Source organism: Rattus norvegicus, chromosome X, assembly GCF_036323735.1.
Source record: "Rattus norvegicus strain BN/NHsdMcwi chromosome X, GRCr8, whole genome shotgun sequence".
Classification (NCBI taxonomy): Eukaryota; Metazoa; Chordata; class Mammalia; order Rodentia; family Muridae; genus Rattus; species Rattus norvegicus.
The window spans coordinates 56,937,550-56,959,637 of record NC_086039.1 but is presented as its reverse complement, the minus strand read 5'-3'; the positions used below and the strand labels follow the sequence as shown (position 1 = coordinate 56,959,637).

Genomic DNA, 22,088 nt, shown 5'->3' with positions numbered 1-22,088 from the left:
AACAGGCTGAGAAAAAATTTAGTGAATCAACTCCCTTTACAATAGCTACAAATAATATAAAATATCGTGGGGTAACTCTAACCAAACAAATGAAAGGTAAGTATGACAATAACTCCAAGTCTTTCAAGAAAGAAATTGAAGAAAACATCAGAAAATGGAGAGATCTCCCATGCTCATGGATTGGTAGAAGTAACATTAGAAAAAAGGCCATCATACCAAAGGCAATCTACAGATTCAATGCAATCCCTATCAAAATCCCAACATGATTCTTCAAAGACATGGAAAGAGTAATTCATAAATTCATATGGAAAGGCAAAAACAAACAAAAAAATAGAATGGTGAAAACAAAATTTTAACCATAATGGAATGGCTGGGGGAATTACCATCCCTGACATCATGCTCTTCTACAGAGAATAGTGAAAAAGTTATGTGGTATTGGTAGAAAGACAGACACACTGATCAATGGAATAGAATTTAAGACCCAGAAATAAAACCACACACTTATGGATACTTGATTGTTGAAAAAGAACCCCAAAAAATATATGATGGAAAAAAGAAAGCATCTTCAACAAATGGTGCTGGTCTAACTGTATATATATATATATATATATATATATATATATATATATATATATATATATATATATATATATGTGTGTGTGTGTGTGTGTGTGTGTGTGTGTGTGTGTGTGTGTGTGTGTGTACACAAAAATAAAGATACACCTTTATTTGTCACCTTGCACAAAACTCAAGTCCAAGTGCATCAAGATCCTCAAAATAAAGCCAGATATACTAAATCTAGTAGAAGCAAAAGTGTGAAAGAGCCTTGAACTCATTGGCACAGGGAGAAATTTCCTACACAACTTCAATGGCTAATGCTATAAGACCAAGAATTGATAAATAGGACCTCATGAAACTGGAAAGCTTCTGTAAGGCATAGGACACAGTCAATAAGACAAATTAGCAACCTGCAGATCAGGAAAAATCTTCTCTAACCAACCCCACATCAAATAGAGGGCTAATATCCAAATATACAAAGAACTCAAGAAGCTAACCACCAAAATATCAAACAATACAATCAAAAAATTGGGTGTAGAACGAAACGGGGAATTCTCAACTGAAGAATCTCAAATGTCCAAGAAGCACCTAAAGAAAGGGTCAACATCTGTAGTCATGAGGGAAATGCAAATCAAAACAACACTGAGATTCTACCTCACAGCAGTCAGAATGGCTAAGATCAAAAACTCAAGTAACGACAGATGCTGACAAGGATGTGAAGAAAGAGGATTACTCCTACATTGTTGGTAGGATTGCAAGCTGGTATAACCACTCTGGAAATCAGTCTAGAGGTTCCTCAGAAAATTGGACACATGACCCATCTATACCACTCCTGACCCAGCTATACCAATCCTGGGCATATACCCACTCCTGACCCAGCTATACCACTCCTGGGCATATACACAAAAGATGCTCCAAAATATAAGAAGGACACATGCTCCACTATGTTCATAGCAGTCTTATTTATAATAGCCAAAAGATGAAAAGATTCTAGATATCTCATGACAGAAGAATGCATACAGAAAATGTGAAACATTTCCCTGATGGAATACTACTCAGCTAAAACAAGGGAATCCTGAGTTTTGCAGGCAAATAGATCGAACTAGAAAATATCATCCTGAATGAGGTAACTCAGACAAAAATGGACATGCATGGTATGTGCTGACTAATAGGTGGATATCAGCCAAAGAATAAAGAACAGAATACCCAAGATGCAGTCCACAGAACTCACAAACTTCAACAAGTTCAAGGGCCCAAGTGAGGACACCTCAGTCCCACTTGGAAGGGAGAAGAAAGCAATCACAATGGGAGGGGAAGGAGAAACATGGGGGGGGATAGGGCATGGGGGTAGAAGGGAACATGTTCTTGTATAGGGTGGGAAAAGAACTGAAGCTCTGTGGGAAAAGGACTGAAGCTCTGTGGGCCAGCAGAAAAAAATGGAAACAGGCAACCTCAAGAGGTAGGAGGTTAGAGGGACCCTCCTCAATGTACCAGAGACCTGGGAGGTGAGAGACTCTCATGACTCAAAGGGAGGGACCTTACATGAAATGTCCTACAGTGGGAAAAGAGAACTTGTAGAGCTGACATTCAGCAGAAGACAGGGTGTCAAGTCAGGAATGGGTTTGCCATTTGAAAGTCAAAACTCTGACCCATAATTGTTCCTGTCTGAAAGAACTTCAAGAATGGAAATGGAGAGGAAACCAAGTAAAAGAAAGTCCATCGATAGACCCAAAATGGGATCCAGCTCAAGGGGAGGCCCCAAGGCCTGACACTATTTCGGAAGCTATGTAGTGCTCACAAAAGGCAACCTATCATGACTGTTCTCTGAAAGACTCTAAGCAGCCGAAAGTCACATGCAGTTATTTGAACCCCACCAATGAAAAGAAGCTGCTGACCCCAGTGGTTGTATTAGGAAAAAGCTGGAAGAAGCAGAGGATGAGGGCCACCCTGGAGAAGGACCAGCAGTCTCAATTAACCAGGAACCCTGAGATCCCTCAGTCACTGGACCACCAACCAGGCAGCATGTACCAGCTGAGATGAGGCCCCCAACAAATATACAGCAGAAGACTGCTGGGTTTGGGTTCAGTCAGAGAAGATGCACCTAACCCTCAAGAGACTAGATATCCCAGGGAGTTTAGAGTTCTGGTGGGGTAGCTGGTGGGGGATGGGGTGTGGGTGTGTGGGGACATCCTTGTGGAAACAGTGGGGTAAGGAGGAGGTATGGGATTTGGAACAATTGGAGGGTGGACCAGGAAGGGAATAAAATCTGGAGTGTAAAAAAAAAAGGTTAAATAGAAAGAAGGAGAAAAAAAGTAATCTCCCCAAAAGAATGGCTCCAAAGGGAGGAGCAATTGGAAGGGGAGTAAGAGATGGTAATGAAGGATGAGGTGTGAAGGTGTGTGTGTGTGTGTGTGTGTGTGTGTGTGTGTGTGTGTGTGTGTGTGTGTAATTATCAAAAATTTTTCAGTAATCATTCTCTTTAAATCAAGTAACCATCTAAAGGTGTATTTTCTCTGTTGTAACTGAATCACACTGATGGCATTATGGATTTTTAAGAATGCAGTTACTAGTTAATAGAATTAGAAAATTATTTCTGAAACTTAGAAATAGTTTGTGAGTTTGACTGATATGATTTCAGTAAGTATTTACCTAAGGCCAAACAAAGATAGACCTTATTTGAAAGTGTGAATCATGACCCTGAATAAATAAAAATTGCTTCATAACCCTTATTCAGCTAAAAATGTAGTATTAGTTGGATGTTCATGAACAACTTAAGTGTGTACCAATAATTAGCCTCAGTACATTATGGTGACAGATACTCTACATAAACAAAAATATTCTAAATGTATAACTTTCTAGAATGCCAAACTGTCCGTGTTGCAGTAGGTCAGCTTGCAAAATACAAACAGGTGAATCCATACATCCACTGAAATCTGTAAAAGTAATAATTCCATTTGTAAGTATCCCTGACTTTTTGGGGTACTACATAATTTTCAAAGAATTTCCATGTACATCATCTTATATTTAGTTTGTAATAGTCACTTAGTATGAAATGTTCTCACATACATCCTTTTCACGTGTTTTAATCTTTCCTCTTGGGGTTCTTCATAGAGAGTTCAGTCTCTGTAACCCAGTCCATAGCAGGATATCAAGGATTCTCTACAGTGTAATGCTTTCAGAATCTTTTAACAAGTAAATGCCTCAGGCTATTCTTCATTTCACAGCTATCTTAGATCTATCCTGACACATAACTTAGAAAGACATTCTGTTACATTTCTCAGAAATTATTGTCATTTAATATCTTACTTGCATCAATCCCAATTGTACCTTACCCATATCAACACCTACATATCAAGAATTTTTATGATAAAAATTGCTTTGAAGTTTCTATTCTCTATGTTCCAAAAAGAATAATTCTTGTATTTGTAAGCTACTTTTGAACTTAAAGGCAGTCTCAGATATTTCATCTCACTGGACACATGCTGAAAGAAATAAAATGATAAACAAGTGTGATTTACAGCACTTTTCTAGCCCTTTAGATGCCTCTCATAGTAACTAACCTTGCAGAAATGAAGATAGTCTAAAGATACATTTGTGTTTCTCAATCTGACAGACTATTGGGATAGTGAAGCCCAAAGAAATGGGAATTTCCTATGAATCACACTCTGGGAGAAAAATAATATGCCCCACCCAGAGGAGGTTTTGTTTCCCCAGAAGAGGTTTCATAAAAGTAATAATAACATTTCAGTCCACCTTACAGAATTAAAGTGAAGCCTAGACACCGAAGAGTCAATGACAAATAGGAATACACTTTGACTAGAACCAAATAGATGTGCATATACATGGCTCTCTGTATAAACTTTAAAATCACCTCAGGTCCCGCAACACAGAGTTGTGGTATTCACTAATATGTGAATTCCCTAATTCTTTTTCCTTCTCCCCAGTATGACCACATGAAATAAATCTCTTTTTTTCTAATTTTTACTATTAATTTGAGTCTTTTGATGCCTTAATGAGGGTAGGTGCCAAACCTGATTTTGGGCACAGACTATGATCCCAAATTCAATAACATTCGCATAGATACAAGCTTCATAAAATTGTTGGTGACCTAACTTATATCAGTTATGTTTCTTAAGGGATTTTATCATAATGTTAATAAGTTGATTTGACTTTCATGAAAAGTATATGAATAATCTGTTCTTTAGAAAGATGCTGATATCTACTTATCACATACTATATTTTTATAGTAGAGATCCTAGAAAATTAGAACAGTATGAATAACATTTAAAAAATCTTTTGTGTAAGACATTCCTTAATCTCTGTTTATATATGTAAAACCTAGTCCTATTCTAAAACCTAAATTGAAAATTCTGAAAGTGGAATGATAGAACCAGAAGTATTTGTTGTCTGGAAGGTTGTTGAAAACCATCAAATACTAAGAACTATTTCCTTACAATGAAGGTGATTTTCGAAGTATTTCAGATGTAACTTAGACTGAAGTTCTGTACCTTTAGAAACTCTAAGAACTCTTTCAGGCAATTAGTGAACCATTTAGAAAGTAATTCAAATTTCAGGAAAAGAACAATGAAGTTTAAATTAACATCAAAACATACTTCTGCACAGTGCCCTGTACTTGATGTTTTAAAAAAAACTATAAAAATGATACATTTTTGTAATAAATATTCAATTTGTAATGATGAGCTCTGTCAGTCTTAGAAAAATAATTGCAGAGTTTAATTAGAAAATAGATTTTTCTTTAAATGTGAGGAAAAAGCTAGATAAAATGCATTTCTGTCTGCATTTTAGGAGGTACTATTCAAGATATGCCATTGTTATAATTTGAAAAGTATTATTCATACAGAAGACAGATTTCACTTCAGCAGCTTTGACTGCAAGAAGACCAAGACATAAAAGCTGAATGCAAGAAAGCTAAGCCACAGACGATTGAGCTTTAAAATTATCGCATATTTTTAAAGTTAGCTAAAGAGTTATAGTCAAATCTCAATCTGCCTTAAGCAAAAAAGAGAGACCAGGGAGTCATCACAATATGGGACATTTCATTTGATGTAAACTTAGAAGAGTAAGAAAGTTTCCTATTCTATGGTGTTTGGCTTGTGTTACTTATTCAAGAATTATGGTTGGGTATTTTTAGACTACTGAAGATGTCAAGATAATATTGAGTTAGATTCATTGTTTTAATATCTTCTATGGGATTAAATCAGCCAATTCTATAAAGTGGCAATCATCCAACCTCTATTTCATTCTGAAAAAGAAAGAAATTTGTTCTGGGAATTCTCAAAAGGGTATTTCAAAATTTAGCTCTAGAAGCTTGCAAGACTAGGTGAGATCCCACCAGTTAATGTTTTCAAGGAGCAAATGATTAGATCATATTGGATAGAAGACCATACCAAATAAGGAAAAAAATATTTTTTTAATTCAGTGCACAGTTAGGTCTTCAGACAATGCTTCAAACAAATAAGCCTCAGTGGTCTACTGTGGGTTGATGTCTATATGCAGGTGAGGGCACAAGTTAGGTCAAGTCCATGATTCAACGGTAAAAATATAAGGTGGGGACAAAGCTTTTGAAAGGTGGGAGAGAAGGAGAAGGAGGAAATTCAAGATGGAGACGGAGAAGGATGACCCAGATCCAGGTGGTCTTGAATTGCCAAGGTAGTTGGAATGGATTTCTGTGGGCAAATTTATCTTATCTAGGTAGGCAGTTTATATCCTTATCAATTGTTTGTGAGTTCATTGTGAGGAGGTATTATGGATTGAGAATTTAACATATACATCTGATTAATAAATTGCAGTTTGTGGACTCGTGATTTCACTGGGATATTGGGAGTGTGAGCAGAGTACCATGGCAGGGAGCTGTGATAGGCCAGCTCATGCTAGACTTCTAGAGCCATGATTTTACCTGGTAGCTGGAACCAGAGAGTTTGCTGCAAGCAGAGAGCTGCTGGGAGAGATGCTAACTAGAAATAAAGTATGGTTGGTTCTATTTGGCCCCATCAGTGTTAAAACTAACTCTAGAGACCATTGTGGCAAGGCACCATGCTGGAACAGCTCATGTAACACCCAGGTTAGAGAATACCTTGGGGACCAGCATGGAGCCACTAAGATAAATTAGCACTAGTTCCTATGGCCATGAGAGAGTAGAGAGAGAGGGAGAGAGGGGGGGGAGGAAGAGAGAGAGAGAGAGAGAGAGAGAGAGAGAGAGAGAGAGAGAGAGAATGAACCTGGGTCAGAGAGAGGACTGAAAGATCTTGAAGGGGCTTGAGACCCCATATGAACAACAATGCCAACCAACCAGAGCTTCCAGGGACTAAGCCACTACACAAAGACTATATATGGACTGACCCTGGACTCCAACCTCATAGGTAGCAATGAATAGCCTAGTAAGAGTACCAGTGGAAGGGGAAGCCCTTGGTCCTGCCAAGACTGAATCCCCAGTGAACATGATTGTTGGGGTGAGGGCGGTAATGAGGGGAGGATAGGGAGGGGAACACCCATATAGATGGGGAGGGGAGGGGTTAGGTCGATGTTGGCGCAGAACCCGGGAAAGGGAATAACAATCGAAATGTAAATAAGAAATACCCAAGTTAATAATGACCGAGAAAAGAAAACTTATGGGACACATGAAAGCAGTGCTAGAAGGAAAATTCATAGCTCTGAATGCCTACAAAAAGAAACTGGAGAGAGCGTACTTTAGCAGCTTGACAGCATACTTAAATCTCTGGAACAAAAAGAAGAAATAGCCTCAAGAGGAGTAGAGAGCAGGAAATGATCAAACTCAAGGCTAAAATCAACAAAGTAGAAACAAAAATAACTATATAAAAAATCAACAAAACCAGGAGTTGGTTGATTGAGAAAATCAACAAGATAGACAAAGTCTTAACCAGGTGAACCAGAGGGCACAAAGAGAGTATCAAAATTAACAAAATCAGAAATGAAAAGCAAGACAACAGCAGAATCTGAGGAAATTAAAAGAAATCACCGGATCCTACTACTAAAGCCTATATACAACAAACTGGAAAATCTGGATGAAATGGACAATATTCTAGACAGATAACATGTACCAAAATGAAATCACAATCAGATAAATCATCTAAACAGTCCCATAACTCCTAAAGGAATAAAACAGTTTTTAAAAATTTCCCAACCATTGCAAACTGGTACAACCACTCTGGAAATCAGTCTGGAAGTACCTTAGAAAATTGGACATGGCACTACCTGAGGACCCAGCTATACCTCTCCTGGGCATATACCCAAAAGATGCTCTACCATACAACAAAGACATATGCTACACTATGTTCATAGCAGTCTTATACATAATAGCCAGAAGCTGGAAAGAACCCTGATGCTCTTCAACAGAGGAATGGATACAGAAAATGTGGTACATCCACATAATGGAGTACTACTCAGCTATTAAAAACAATGACTACATGAAATCAAAGGCAAATTTAATGAACAAGAAAATATCATCCTGAGTGAGGTAACCCTGTCACAGAAAACACACATGGTATGCACTTACTGATAAGTGGATATTAGCCCAAAACCTCGAATTACCCAAAATACAATCCACAGACCACTTGAAGCTGAAGAAGAAGGATGACCAAAATGCGGATGCCTTACTCCTTCTTAAAAGTGGAAACAAAAATATCCATAGGATGGAATATGGAGGCAAAGTTTGGAGCAGAAACTGAAGGAATGGCCATTCAGAGACTGGCACACATGTATATACAGCTTATATATAAGCACGAAACCACCTTCCAAAAAGTATACAGGGACAGACTCATGGCTCCAGTTGCTGATGTAGCAGAAGATGGCCTTGCTGGGCACCAATGGGAGGAGAAGTCCTTCATCCTGCCAAGGCTGGACACCCCTAGTGTTGGGAAATGTCAGGGTAGGGGGACTGGAATAGGTGGGTGGTTGTGGGGGTGAATCACTCTCACAGAAAAAGGGGCAGGGGGATTGGATTGGAGATTTATGGATGGGAAACTGGGAAAAGGGATAATTTTTGAAATGTAAATAAATTTTTAAAAACCAATAAAAAGGAAAAAATAATATTTTACAACTTTTATTTGTTTTGGGGTGTGTGTGTGTGTGTGTGTGTGTGTGTGTGTGTATTTTGTTGGATGTGTGGACAAAGATATATATTGGTACAATTACAGATAATTACAAGTGCATGTGAAGCTATAAGGTTAATTAATATCCAGTCTTTTATGACTCCCACATTTTTTCTTGAAGTTGTGTCCCTATTCGGAACCTAGTCATCACCTACAAACTAATATGACTATCTAGCCTCTACCTTTCAAGGCTGAAACTACAAGTGAGGTTCAAACATTTCAATGAGTACTATATTTTCGATCTGGATCTTTTTATGTGTGTAGTAGCTGTTTTAATCACAGATCTTCCCAGCATAATGAGCTACTTTTAAAGTTTTCTTAATTGGTACCCGATTTCTAATTTTAAATGGAAAAAGAAACATTCACATAATTGAATTAAAATGTAAAATCTAGTTTTTTTTCTCTAGATATGTATCCACTATATTAAAACCTATTTGAATGTAATGTTAAATTTTTGAGACAGGGACTCACTTTGCATTTCTGCCTGACCTGGATTGTACTATGCGACCAGACTAGCCTTGAATGACCAAAAATTCTTCCTGCCTCTGCCTCCCATGTGCTGGAATTAAAGATATGCATCATCAAGTCCAACTATTTAATTATTTCAGACACATTATATTAGCACCAGTTTAATGGTATGTAGTCATTAAATGATATTACTCTAATCAAAAATATACTTTGACATGCATTACTTTTATGTTGAACCATAGATAGATAGCCTTCATTTGAGTTGGTAAAATGATAATACTCCTTTTATCGTCCTGATAGTCCTAGCCTGAAAAAAATGTGAGAGACATTTGACTTTCAATTTGGCTGAAATAACAATGGATGTTTTAACTTCACAGTGAGCTTATTTTTTATATTTTCTTTGCTGTTTCATTGTTGTTCCAATGAAATTCCTCACCTTTATTTTCATCCTCTCCTACATACAAAAAAATATCTCCTAAAATCCAGAATTAATAGGTTGTTTTCTTCATAGCAATTATCACAACATCATAGTTCCTTATTCGTTAATTTCCATGATAAACAAATCAAAAAGCTGCAGAAGAACATGTCTAAAGACAGTCAGTGTCTTATATTACAAATATTGGACATTATAGAGATTGTGTCTAGAAAAGGTGTTAACGATTGAAAAATACACAAGCGGGGCTGGGGATTTAGCTCAGTGGTAGAGCGCTTACCTAGGAAGCGCAAGGCCCTGGGTTCGGTCCCCAGCTCCGAAAAAAAAGAACCAAAAAAAAAAAAAAAGAAAAGAAAAATACACAAGCATACACATACTTGCTTGCACACACAAAAAAACATAAAAACAATTTCTTATCTGGAAAATGGGTAGATAAATTCTATTAAGGAGGACTAGAGGTGAAAGGATGATATACAAATAAAACAAACGAATTGAATCCAGTCAAGTTTCTTAAATATTTTTCCTGTGATTTGTCAATATGGGTCTTCAGATAAATACGGAATCTTTTTTACTGTATAAAGATAATGTTACTTTTATTAAACTTTTCAAAAAGCCACTTTTCTTTCTAAGTTATTTGACCTCAGTAGCCAGGATTTGACAAAATGCTGAGATTAAGCTGTAGGGTTAAGCTGCTAATGTCTAGACAACTTAGAATCCAATTCAAATAAACATCAAAGTCCTGGGATGGATAGAAACCTGGTTCTATCAAGTAAAACAAAGATTGTAGCCTTACAGAACTGGATGTGCTTTCATGTAGAGAATTACTTATTTTTAACGTATGACTGCTAGAGTACAGCATCTTGATTCAGTGCATAAACCAAAATGTATGAAAGTGCAGCAGAATTCTGTTAGACTACAAAAACATTATTTTGGAGTGTTTATTGCAGAACCTGTTTAAATATAACAAAAACTCTTGCACATCTTTCCGTGTGGGTTAATTTGGTTGGACTGGAAACAAGCTGACACCTAGATTTCCCCTAGAAACTTGCTTGTATTATAATGTTATACCACTGTTAACATCTGAGGCATCCAGCTTCCTGACAATCATAAATTAGTCCTATGCATTGTGAAATTCCTCTAATGGGGCTGGGGAAATGGTTCAGGAGCTAAAAGTGATTGTGTTCCATTCTTGTCACTCACAAGAATTGACTGCTGCCAGTTGTTTACTAACCTTCACACATGTCTTATGGTACAGGTGCTGTGCTCCCAAATTAACAAATAATTGTAAAAATAAAAAATGCACACCGTATTTTACATACTTGAGAAAGAATAGAACTTTTTGGCCATATTCTCTTCTAGAATTTACCCTTTGACTTTAATGCAGATGGTTTTTAAGCCTGAGATTAGTAAAGAAATAAGTTGTAAATGGAAGAAGTTAATCTCAACTTCAAATTTTACTTCTCAATATTATGCAGCAAAAAATAAAAATATATTTTTGTAACCCATTATGAAATACATCAGTTTCTGAATTAAATTGCCAAATGGATAATTAGGATAACTAATGACCCTTTCTATATCAGTAATGGCAGGGGGTGTGCGGTTGTGGTCTTTCTATGTGAGGACTGAAGCATCCTTACTTACACAGTTCTTGTTTATATTGTGTAGGGTTTATCATGGGTATGCTGTAATTTTTGGCTAATATCCACTGTCACTGAGTACATACCATGCATGCCTTGTTGTGTTTGGGTTAGCTCATTCAGGATGATATTTTCTATTTTTATCCATTTGCCTACATTTTTTCTTTCTTTCTTTCTTTCTTTTTTTTTTTTTTTTTGAGACAGGGTTTCTCTGTGTACCCTGGCTATCCTGGAACTCACTTTGCACACCAGGCTAGCCTTAAACGTGGAGGTCCACAGGTCCCTGTCTACTGTGTGCTGCCATCAAAGGTCTGGGCCACCACTGCCTGCCTGTTTAGTGATCTCTCCTCTCTTCTCCTATCCCTTCCCCTCCCCTTCTCCTCTCTCTCTCTCTCTCTCTCTCTCTCTCTCTCTCTCTCTCTCTCTCTCTCTCTCTCTGATTAAGTTATTGTCTTTACATTCCAATCACTGCCTCCTCTCCCTTTTCTCCTCTCAGTCCTCCCATCTCACGTCTCATCCCTGCCCTATCCAACCCTTCTTTTATCCCCTCTTCCCCATAGATATCAATCAGTTTTGGCATTTCAAGTTTCAGTAAGACTAGAAAGATCTTCTATTGAGGCTAGAAAAGGCAGCTTAGGAGAAAGGAATCCACAGTCAGCCAGAGATATCCTGTTACAAATTTCTATGTCACCCTTGTTCAGTAGCCATGCTATTTATTCTCTGTGTCATTCCAATTTTAGTATATGTGCTGGCAAAGCAAGCACAAAAGCATATTGTCACCCTTAGTGATGTTTGAACTAAAGACACAGAAAATTTTAAATTCCAAAAATGTCTATCCTTTTGTTCTGATCTCTCTCTCTCTCTCTCTCTCTCTCTCTCTCTCTCTCTCTCTCTCTCTCTCCACACACACACACACACACACACACACACACACACACACACACACACACACACACACACATTCATGTTGGGGTGGGGAGAGAGGAAAGGATGGATGAAGTGAACCAAGGAAGGAAGGGAAAGAAGAATCAAGGGAGAAGAGGGGTTAGTGTTGGTTCAGGTAAAGGAGAGAGAGAGAGAGAGAGAGAGAGAGAGAGAGAGAGAGAGAGAGAGAGAGAGAGACAGACAGAGAGAGAGAGAGACAGAGAGAGAGACAGAGAGAAACAGAGAGAGACAGAGACAGAGAGACAGAGACAGAGAGAGACAGAGAGAGAGACAGAGAGAGACAGAGAGAGACAGAGACAGAGAGACAGAGACAGAGAGAGACAGAGAGAGACAGACAGAGACAGAGAGAGACAGAGAGACAGATACAGAGAGAGACAGAGAGAGACAGAGAGAGACAGAGAGAGAGAGAATATATTAGTATTGATTTGGCTAAAGGTTGGGCTACATTGACACTTTTCCCCCTTATGAGACAATAACAAGAGAATAATTCTAGTAACCTGATACAAGATTGTAAAAGGAAAAGAGACTCTAATAGTGAAACTTTTCTTGGTTACTACTGTGCCCCAAGTCCAGCTTATTTGGTCACATAGTTCAATTTATTTTTATTGCTTTTTCTTTCTTCCTTTTTAAAATCATAAGTAGTATTTTATATCTCTACAAACTGTTTTATTTGACATTCTAAATTGTGTGGGAAGAAAACATTCCAAATGTATAGTCTAAATATATTAAAAAGCAGGTGTTTCTCAAATATATACGTATTTTCCTACCTAGCCTGTAGGTGCTGGGGAGATTTTTTAAGTGTTTTCTAGTTCAATCCATTTGCTTCTGAATTTCATGAATTCATTGTTTTTGATAGCTGAGAAGTACTCCATTGTGAATTCTCTACTAAACTAATCTGCTACTGGAGATTTTTAATGACTGTTTCTAATTCTTTAGGGGTTTTGGGAATGTTTAGATGGTTTGTCTGATCCTGACTTAACTTTAGTACCTGTTATCTGTCCCAGATACTAAACCACAAACCAAAGAGTAGAAATGGGGGAACCCATGGCCCAAACTGCATACGTAGCAGAGGAGGGCCTTTTCTGACATCAATGGGAGGGGATGTTCCTGTGGAGGTTTGATGCGCCACCATGGGGGAATGCTAGGGTGGTGATGCAGGAGTAGGTGGGTGTGTGGAGAAGCTCTCACATAGAGGCAAGGGGAGGGGAAGGAGGGAGGGGATTTGTGGAGGGGAACCTGGAATGGGGATAACATTTGAAATATAAATACATAAAATATACAATAAAAATTTAATTTAAATTATAATTTATTATTTGTGTGTTTACACCTATATATATGCATACCACAACACAGTTGTAAAAGACACAATTTCTAAGAACTGACTCTTTTCTTCCACTTCCATGTCTACTTAATTTTAAAAATATTTATATATTTTTAAATTTTGTTTTTTCCAACATATATCACTTCTTGATTGCAGTTTCCTCCTTCTTCCCATACCCACAGCCTTCCCATCACTACTGTGAACATCCCCTCTACCCCAAATCCACTCCTTCCCCCTCAGAGAAGAGCAGGCCTCCCAAGGACATCAACCAAAAAAATTATTTGTTTTCCACACACTGTCCCCCATTTTTAATAGGGTTATTTGATTCTCAGGAGTTTAACCTCTGAAGTTCTTTGTATGTATTGAATATTAGTCATCTATGATATGTAGGATTGGTAAAGATCTTCTCCCAATTGGTTGGTTGCTATTTTGTCCTATTGACAACGTCCTTTGCCTTACAGAAGCTTGCAATTTTATGAGGTCCCATTTGTCGATTTTTGATATTACAGCATATGCCATTGGTGTTCTGTTCAGGAAAATGTCCCCTGTGCCTATGTGTTCCAGACTTTCTCCCCACTCTTCTACTAGTTTCAATGTGGGGGTTTTTTGTGGAAGTCCTTGATCCACTTGGACTTGAGCTTTGTACAAGGTGATAAGAATGGATCAATTTGCATTCTTCTACATGCTGACCTCCAGTTGAACCAGCACCATTTGTTGAAAATGCTGTCTTTTTTCCACTGGATGGTTTTACATCCTTTGTCAAAGATCAAGAGACAATAGGTTTGTGGGTTCACTCCTGTGACTTCAATTCTATTCTATTGATCTACATGTCTATCTCTGTTCCAATACCATGTGTTTATTTTTATCACTATAGTTCTTTAATACAGCTTGAGGTTAGGGATCATGATTCCCCAGAAATTCTTTTATTGTGGAGAATAGTTTTCACTCTCCTGGGATTTTGTTGTTCTAAATGAATTTGAGAATTGCTCTTTCTAATTCTATTGAGAATTGAGTTGGAATATTATGGGGATTGCATTGAATCTGTAGATTGCTTTTGATAAAATGGCCATTTTTACCATATTAATCCTGCTAATCCATGAGCATGGAAGATCTTTCCATCTCAGATCTTCTTCAATTTCTTTCCTCAGGGACTTGAAGTTTTTGTCATACAAATCTTTAACCTGTTTGGTTAGAGTCAAACCAAGGTATTTTATTTTGTTTGGGACTATTGTGAAGGGTGGAAGGGTGTTGTTCACTAACTTCCTCTCAGCTTATTTATCCTTTGAATAGAGGAAGGCTACTGATTTTTTTTTTTAGATAATTTTATACCCAGCCAATTTCCTGAAGTTGTTTGTCAGGTTTAGGAGTTCTCTGGTGGAATTTTTGGAGTCACTTAATTGTACTATCATATCATCTGCAAATAGTGATATTTTGACTTTTTCCTTTCCAATTTGTATCCCATTGACCTCTCTTTGTTGTCTGATTGTTCTGGCTAGTACTTCAATAAGTGGCAGCACTTTTTAGTCCCTGATTTCAATTGGATTGCTTCAAGTTTCTCTCCATTATATTTGATGTTTGGCTACTGGTATAGTATATATTGCTTTTACTATGTTTGCATGTGGGCAGTGAATTCCTGATCTTTCTAAGACTTTTAATATGAAGGCATGTTGAAGTTTGTCCAGTGATTTCTCAGCATCTAATAAGATGATCATGTATTTGTGTATTTGTTCTTTTCTCTTTTTTGGGTTTATTTATATAGTGGATTATGTTGATGGATTACCTTATATTGAACCATCCCTGAATTCCTGGGTTGGACCTTATTTGATCATGATGGATTATCATTTTGATCTCTTTTGGATTCTGTTTGCAAGAATTTTATTGAGTATTTTTGCATCGATATTCATAAGGGAGATTGGTCTGAGGTTCTTTCTCTTTGTTTGGTCTTTATGTGGTTTAGGTATAAACGTAATTGTGGTTTCATAGAATGAATCAGGTAATGTTTCTACTGTTTCTATTTTGTGGAATAGTTTGAAGAGTATTGGTATTAGAGCTTCTTTGAAGGTCTGATAGAATGCTGCACTAAACCAATCTGGTAGTGGGCTTTTGGGGGGGGGTGGGAGACTTTATTTATTGGATATTTTTATTTACATTTCTTTCTTTTTTTTTTTTTCCGGAGCTGGGGACCGAACCCAGGGCCTTGTGCTTGCTAGGCAAGCGCTCTGCCACTGAGCTAAATTCCCAACCTTATTTACATTTCAAATGTCATTCCTTTTCCCAGTTTCCCATCAATAAGTCCCCTATCCTATCCCCCTCCCCTCCTTCTATAAGAGTGTTCCCCCTCCCACCCAAACCCTTTTCTACCTGTCCTTACATTCCCATAAACTGGGGAGTCCAGCATTGGCAGGACTAAGGGATTCTCCCATTGGTGCCCAAGAAGGCCATCCTCTGCTACATATGCAGCTGGAGCCATGGATCTGTCCATGTATAATCTTTAGGAAGTAATTTAGTCCCTGGGAGCTCTGGTTGGTTGGTATTGTTGTTCTTATGGGGCTGCAAGCAACTTCAGCTCTTTCAATACTTTCTCTAATTCTTCCAACAAGAACCTCATTCTCAATTCAAAGGGTTGCTTCTAGCATTAGCCTGTGTATTTGTCATGCTCTTGCTGAGCCTCTCAGGAAATGGCTATATCAGGCTCCTATCAGAATGCATTTCTTGGCTTCATCAATATTGTCTGGGTTTGGTGGCTGTATGTGTATATGTGTGATATGTGTGTGTATATATGTATACATATATATATATATATATATATATATATATATATACATATATATATATATATATATATATATATATATAATGTTGGATCCCCAGTAAAATGTTGGATCCCCAGGTGGGGCAGGCCCTGAATGGCCATTCTTCCAGTCTCTGCTCCAAACTTTGTCTCCATGTTCCCCCCATGAACATTTTTGTTTTCCCTTTTAAGAAGGACTGAAGCATTCTCACTTTGATCATCCTCATTCTTGAGTTTCATGTGGTCTTTGGATTATATCTTGGGTAATTCGAGCTTTTGGGCTAATATCCACTTATCAGTGACTGCATACCACATATGTTTTTTTTTGTGATTGGATCAGGATGATATTTTCTAGTTCCATCCATTTGCCTATGAATTTCATCAATTCATTGTTTTTGATAGCTGAGTAGTACTGCATTGTGAATTCTGCACTAACCTGCTACTGGGCTTTTTTCAGTTGCGAGATTTTTAATGACTGCTTCTAATTCTTTAGGGGTTTTGGGAATGTTTAGATGGTTTGTCTGATACTGATTTAACTTTAGTACCTGTTATCTGTCTAGAAAATTGCCTTTTCTCCAGATTTTCCAGTTTTGTTGAATATAGGCTTTTGTAGTAGGATCTGATTAATTTTTGAATTTCCTGAATTTCTGTTGTTATGCCTCAATTTTAATTTCTGATTTTGTTATTTTGGATACTATCTCCTTTCCCTCTGATTAGTCAGGCTAAGGAGTTGTCTATCTTATGGATTTTTTTCAAAGAACCAGCTCCTGGTTTTGTTGATTCCTTGTATAGTTCCTTTGTTTCTACTTGGTTGATTTCAGCCCTGAGTTAGAATATTTCATGCCTTCTACTCCTCTTGGGTTTATTTGTTTCTTTTTGTTCTAGAGATTTCAGGCTGCTGTCAAGCTGTTGATGTATTCTCTCTCCAGTTTCTTTTTAGAGTCACTCAGAGCTATGAATTTTCCTCTTAGCACTGCTTTCATTGTGCCCCATAAATTTGTGTATGTTGTACCTTCATTTTCATTAACTTCCAAAAAGTCTTTCATTTCTTTATTTATTCCTTGACTAAGTTATCATTGAGTAGAACATTGTTCAGCTTCCATATATTTGTGAGCTTTCTGTTGTTTTTCTTGTTATTGATGACCAGCCTTAATCCGTGGTGATCTGATGGGTGTTTGGGATTATTTCAGCCTTCTTATATCTGTTGAGGCCTGTTTTGTGACTGATTATATGGTCAGTTTTGGAGAAGGAAACATGAGATGCTGAGAAGAAGGTATATTTTTTGTTTTAAGATGAAATGTCCTATTGATATCTGTAAAATCCATTTGGCTCAAAACTTCTGTTAGTTTCACTGTGTCTCTGTTAAGTTTCTGTTTCGTGATCTGTCTATTGATGATAGTAGGGTATTGAAGTCTACCACTATTATTGTGTGTGTATGTATGCTTTGAGCTTTAGTAGGGTTTCTTTTATGAATGTAGGTGCACTTGCATTTGGAGCATAGATATTCAGGATTGAGAGTTCATATTGGTGTATTTTTCCTTTGATGAATATGAAGTGCCCTTCCTTATGTTTTTTGAAAACTTTTAGTTGGAAATCAAATTTACTGATATTAGAATGATTATTCCAGCTTGTTTTTAGGATCAATTTGCTTGGAAAAAATTTTCTAGCCTTTTACTCTTAGGTTGTGTCTGTGTTTGTCACTGAGCTGTGTTTCCTATGAGCAGCAAAATGCTGGGCCCTCTTTACGAATCCAGTCTGTTACTCTATGTCTTTTTATTGGGTAATTGAGTTCATTGATTTTAAGAGATATTAAGGAGTAATGATTGCTTTTCCCTTTTATTTTTGTTATTAGACGTAGAATTATGTTTCTGTGGCTATCTTCTTTTGGGTTTGTTGCAAGAAGATTTCTTTCTTGTTTTTCCAAGGGTGTAGTTCCCTCTTTATGTTGGAAATTTCCATCTATTACCCTTTGTAGGCTTAGATTTGTGCAAAGGTATTGCGTAAATTTGTTTTTGTCATGGAATAGTTTGCTTTCTATATCTATATTAATTGAGATTTTTGCTGGGTGTAGTATCCTAGGCTGGCATTTGTATTCTTTTAGGGTGTGAATGACATGTGTCCAGGATCTTCAGGCTTTCATCGTCTGTGGTAATAATTCTGGTGTAATTCTGATATGTATGCCTTTATATTTTACTTGACCTTTATGCTTTACTGCTTTTAATATTTCTTCTTTGTTTTGTGCATTTTGTTTTTTGACTATTATATGATAGAAGGAGTTTCTTTTCTGGTTCAGTCTATTTGGAATTCTGTAGGCTTCTTGTATGTTCATAGGCATCTCTTTCTTTAGGTTAGAGAAGTTTTCTTCTATATATTTTTAAATATTTACTGGTTCTTTAATTTGTGAATCATTACTCCACTCTATACCTATTATTCTTAGGTTTGATCATCTCATTGTGTCCTGGATTTCCTGGATGCTTTGGGTTAAGAGCTTTTTGCCTTTTGTCTCTTCTTTGATGTTTGTGTCAATGTTTTTTTATGGTATCTTCTGCACCTGAAATTCTCTCTTCTATATCTTGTATTCTGCTGGTGATACTTGTGTCTATTACTCCTGTTCTCTTTCCTATGGTTTCAAAATACAGTGTTGTCTCCTTTGACGATTTCTTTATTGTTTCTCTTTCCATTTTTAGATCCTGAATGGTTTTGTTCAATCCCTTTACCTGTTTGGTTGTGGTCTCCTGTATTTCTTCTATATTCCTGTATTCATGTCCATCTTAAAGTCCTCTATCATCATCATGAGATATGATTTTAACTCTGAATCTTCTTTTTCTGGTGTTTTAGTGTATCCAGAACTTGCCTTAGTGAGTGTACTGTGTTCTGATGATGTCAGTAGTCTTGGTTTCTGTTGCTTATGTTCTTGCACTGGCATCTCACCATCTGGATATCTCTATTACCTGCCCTAGCTGTTTCTATCTGGAGCTTGTCCTTCTTATGAGCCTGGTTGTGTCAGAACTCCTGAGAGTACAGGTGTCTTTGTGATCCTGTGATTCTGGTATCCTGTTATCCTGTGATTCTGAGCGTGTCACAGCTCCTTCGAGTCAAGCTGCCTCTATGATACGGAAGTCCTGGTGTGAACAAACTCCTGAGATCCTGTTGTGTCAGAGCTCCTGGAAGTCAAGCTTTCTCTGGGTGTTGCAGGAGTGGGATTGGAGTAGGACAAAGCCTTGTGTTTCCCTGGTTCTTATGTGGGTTCCAGTTATGCTGGGTGTTGGTGAAGATGTTGTGGCCTCAAATGTATCCTTGAGTTTGTCGGAGCTCCAGTGCTCCTGAGTATGTCTGATCTCCTGGGAGTTGAGCTTCCTATGTGATCCTGTTTTCCTGAGATGTTAGAGCACCTGGGTAATGGGCTTCCTCTAGATGTTGTGGGAACGTGTGTGGAACAAGCACCCAAGGTCTGTTCAGGGCACAAGTTTAGACCAGAAGGGTGTACCCTATTTTTAATAGAACCCTATTAAAATTATTTAGTACTCTGGAGTCTAAGTTCTTGAGTATTTTTTAAATATATACTGGATATTAGCCTTCTATTAGATGTAGGGTTGCTAAAGATCTTTTCCCAATATGTAAGTTGCCATTTTTTCCTATTGACATTGTACTTTGCTTTACAGAAGCTTTTAAATTTCATGAGAACAGTGGATCTTAGAGCCTGAGCCATTGATGTACTGTTCAAAAAGCATTCCCCTATGACGATGTGTTCGAGGCTCTTTCCCAATATCTCTTCTAGTTGATTCAGCATATCTAGTTTTATTTGGAGGTTTGTGATCAACTTTGGACTTGGGCTTTATATAAGGAAATATCAATTGGTCAGTTTGCATTCTTCTACGTGTTGACTGCCAGTTGAACCAGCACCATTTGTTGAATATGCTGTCATTATTCGACTGAATGATTTTAGCTTCTTTGTCAAAAATCAAGTGACCATAGGTTTGTGTGTTCATTTCTGGGTCATCAATACTATTCCATGCCTATCTCTGTACCAATACCATGTGTTGTTTTTGGGTTTTTCATTTCATTTCGTTTCGTTTTCTTTTGTTTTTTATCTCTACTGCTCTATAGTAGAGCTTGAGGTCAAGGGTAGTGATTTCCCCCAGAAGTTTTCTTATGGTTGAGAATACTTTTTGCTATTCTGTTTTGTTTGTATTTTTTCTTTTTGTTGTTCTAAATGAATTTGAGAATTGCTCTTTCTAACTCTATGAAGAATTGAGTTGGAATTTTGATGGGGATTACATTAAATCTGTAGATTGCTTTTGGCAAGATGGCCATTTTTACTATATTAACCCTACCAATCCATGAGCATGGGAGATCTTTCCATCTTCTGAGGTCTTCTTCCATTTCTTTCTTCAGAAACGTGAAGTTCTTCTCATACAGATCTCTCACTTCTTGGTTAGAGTCACACCAAGGTATTTTATATTATTTGTGACTTGTGAAGGGTGCTGCTTCTATAATTCCTTTCTCAGTCTGTTTATCCTTTGAGTAGATGAAGACTACCGATTTGTTTGAATTAATTTTCTATTTGCTGAAGTTGTTTATCAAGTTTACAAGTTCTTTGGTGAAATTTTTGGATACCTAAGTGTGCTAACATATCATCTCCAAATAGTGATATTTTGACTTCTTTTCCAATTTGTAACTCTTTGACCTCTTTTTGTTGTCTGATTGCTATGGCTAGGACTTCAAATACTATATTGAATATATTGAAAAGGTTTAATTCAATATCAATATAGTTTAATATCAGCATAGCCTGATTTTAGTGCGATGGCTTCAAGTGTCTCTCCATTTAATTTGATGTTGACTACTGGTTTGCTATATATGGCTTTTACTATGTTTAGGTATGCACCTTGAATTCCTGTTCTTTCCAAGACTTTTAACATGAAGGGGTGTTGAATTTTATCAAATGTACTTTCAGCATCTAATTAGATGATCATGGTTTTTTTTCTTTGACTTTTTTTATATAGGGAATTACATTGATTGATTTCCATATATTGAAGCATACCTTCATCTGTGGAGTGAAGCATACTTGACCATGATGAATGACTGTTTTGATATGTTCTTGGATTCGGTTTGCAAGTATCGAGTATTTTTACATCAATATTTATGAGGAAAATGGTCTGATTGCCCCTTTCCTTGTAGGGTCTTTGTGTGCTTTAGGTATAAGCATAATTGTGGCTTCAAAGAATGAATTGGGTAGTGTTCCTTCTGTTTCTATTGTGTGGAATAGTTAGAAAGAATATTAGTATTAGGTCTTCTTTTAAGGTCTGATAAAATTCTGCAATAAACCCATCTGTTCCTGGGTTCTTTTTTCTTTTACTTTTCTTTCTTTTCTTTTTTTCTTTTTTTTCTCCATCTTTATTACATTGGGAATTTCGTATTTACATTTCAATTGTTATTACATTTCCTGGTTTCCAGGCAAACATCCCCCTAACCCCTCCCCATCTCCTTCTATATGGGTGCTCCCCTCCCCATCCTCCCCCATTACTGCCCTCCCCCAAAAATCATGTTCACTGGGGGTTCAGTCTTGGCAAGACCAAGGGCTTCCCCTTCCACTGGTGATCTTACTAGGCTATTCATTGCTACCTATGCAGTTGCAGCCCAGGGTCAGTCGATGTATAGTCTTTGGGGAGTGGCTTAGTCCCTGGAAGCTCTGGTTGATTGGCATTGTTGTTCATATGGGGTCTCAAGCCCCTTCAAGCTCTTTCAGTCTTTTCTCTGATTCTGGGGTCCCATTCTCAGTTCAGTGGTTTGAGGCTGGCATTCGCCT

General features: G+C 37.3%; 1 non-coding gene across 1 annotated transcript; it reads right to left on the bottom strand.

The window, feature by feature from the left end:
* Positions 1 to 11,881: 11,881 nt before the first annotated feature.
* On the bottom strand, positions 11,882 to 11,989 carry LOC120099420 (U6 spliceosomal RNA). Its single transcript, XR_005498606.1, has one exon. It is a non-coding gene; the product is annotated as a U6 spliceosomal RNA (small nuclear RNA).
* Between the last annotated feature and the right edge of the window lie 10,099 nt (positions 11,990 to 22,088).